Below are 2,435 nucleotides of genomic sequence, written 5' to 3'. Positions count from 1 at the left end.
CACACACACACACACACACACACACACACACATATATATATATATATATATATATGTATATATAATGTTTCTCGCTTTAAGGATTAACGCGAAAGGCCTGGATGGGAGCCCAAGAATTCGAGTTCACTTACAGGGCTTATAAAACTTGAAGGAACGCTGCAATAAATATAAGAATCTGAGAGGGGAATATGTTGAATAAACTCATTATTAACTGATCATCCTGTATTTGCAGCCCCCCCCCCTCGTATATATATCTATGTGTTTATATGTGCCTACATTTATGTTTCTATGTATGTATTTATGTATACATTCGTATGTGGGTGTAATATAGCCGATTTTTGCAGAAGAATAATCTCGCCTTATACACCCTCATCCAGAAGAGAGGCGGCTCCTTCTGTGCGCATATTAAGGATCAAGTACATATATATTTCGTCGTGCTTGCAAATGGAAGCAAACTATAGATATATTCAGCTATAAAATGTTCGTCTATCATTGCACTGAAAGTTATTTCCTATAATGTATTCCAAGAACCCAAGTGGTTTTTTTTCCCCTGTCATTCATAAAGGATTTATGCATGTAGAATAATTTCTCTATAGGTTCAGATGTTGAAGACAAAAAGTAAACAAACAAAACATACTGTGCAATGTGATTTAGCATCTTTTGTGAGATTAGTTTTGATGTTTAACATCCAGTCATCGACATTATATTGTGCATATACAATTCCATTGTTTTTCAAGTGTTAGTAAATGTCGCCAGGTTGAGTATTATTAAGTCTATTCAATTCCTGAACCCTGAAGCAGAAAACCATGGACCGTACTTTCTTCAATCTTCTTTTTTTTTTTTTTTGTCATTTTCCGTATTGAAAAATTTGCATAAATGTTATAAATGCCAACCTAATCACGATAATGAAGATGGAAATGAAATCAGTTTACATGGTCTTCATTCTCTATTATAAATGAAATGTTATATGATAGAGATATAAAAATAGCATATGCGTGTCTATACACACACACACACACACACACACACACACATATATATATGTATGTACATATAAATATATGCATAATGTGTTATATGTTATATGTGTGTGTGTCCGCGTTAAAGCTGTGTTTTCACAATTCTCCAGAATGCTTCATCTGTCTCTTTGTATACGACATACAATAATTTTATTCGGCAGGTTACCATTTACGGATTGCTTTAAGGAAGCAACTGTGGTAGATGAATAGAAACAGAGATAAGAAACGGGAAGTAGTTAAATATAATGAAATAAACAAATAGATTTGTCGTAAGGTTTGCTTTCTAAAAATGTGTTCCTTTCTAAAAATAGATTTACATTCTAAAGAAATTTGGTTGACAATCCCGACACATTTTTAAATGAATAAAAACATGGCAAAAAAAAAAGAAAAAAAATCAAAATAAGGAAGTTAAATAAACAAGTAGAATGAAATGACTGGGGAGGAAAGCAAACAAATATATAAGGTTTATAAATCCAGTAAGAGGGCTTGAGCTGCTGAAATTTCACGCTCTGCTGATTTCGAAGTTAGAAGCGTTATTTCAAGTCCATTAACCCGACACCACTATACACATCTATACACATCAGATAAGTAATCAAAAGTATATTCATACACATCCATTCTAAAAAAGGCACGCCGTTTGGCATACACACACCAGTTTCTCACAAGGAGTGATTTTATAAAAATATCAATTGCTAGTTTATTTGACCAAAACAGATTTACTAGTATTTGCGTATATCGATACATGCGTCTTGGATTCAAATTTCGGCACGAGACCTGCAATTTTGGGGGAGGGAGTAAGTCGTTTAAATTAATCCTCAGTATTCAACTGGTACTTATTTTATCCACTCTGAATACACGAACGGCAAAGTAGATCTCGGCAGAATTTGAACTTCGAATGTACAGACAGACGAAATGCTGTTGCTGTTGTTTTTCGCCGGAGAAAGACAGTTGGGAGCGGTGATCTCCCCTCGCAGATACTAATCGGACACAGACAGTGTATCGCTAGCCAGATGGAGATGCCTAGGGCTAAAAGCAACAGTGGCATCGTCTTCTATGGGACCACCGGATTTAGTTGACATATATATTTCATATATATTTCATATATATATATATATATATAATAATATTAGGGACAAAATCCAAAATTACAGGTAAAAAACTCAATTAAAATCAATTTATAAAAAATTAAAATTAAATTGAGCCTTATAGATAAAGTATATATAAAATATATAGTTTTAGGGAAAATAACCAATTTTCAAGAACTCATCGATGAAAATCCACTATCACATATAGAAAAATTAATAATTAAAAGCACAATAAATGAGTATAATATAAAGTAAAGTAAATATCATAAGATAAATATAATATAATAAATTATATTTATTTATTATATTATATATATTATGCTTTTAATTA

General features: G+C 32.1%; 1 protein-coding gene across 1 annotated transcript in view; it reads left to right on the top strand.

Annotated features, from left to right (window-relative positions):
* LOC128249520 (uncharacterized) overlaps positions 1-2,435 on the top strand; it is a 534,102-nt gene that overhangs the window by 297,351 nt on the left and 234,316 nt on the right. The window lies entirely within an intron of this gene.

The sequence above is a fragment of the Octopus bimaculoides genome, chromosome 15 (assembly GCF_001194135.2).
Source record: "Octopus bimaculoides isolate UCB-OBI-ISO-001 chromosome 15, ASM119413v2, whole genome shotgun sequence".
NCBI classification, from domain to species: domain Eukaryota; kingdom Metazoa; phylum Mollusca; class Cephalopoda; order Octopoda; family Octopodidae; genus Octopus; species Octopus bimaculoides.
This window is presented reverse-complemented; position numbering and strand designations above follow the sequence as displayed.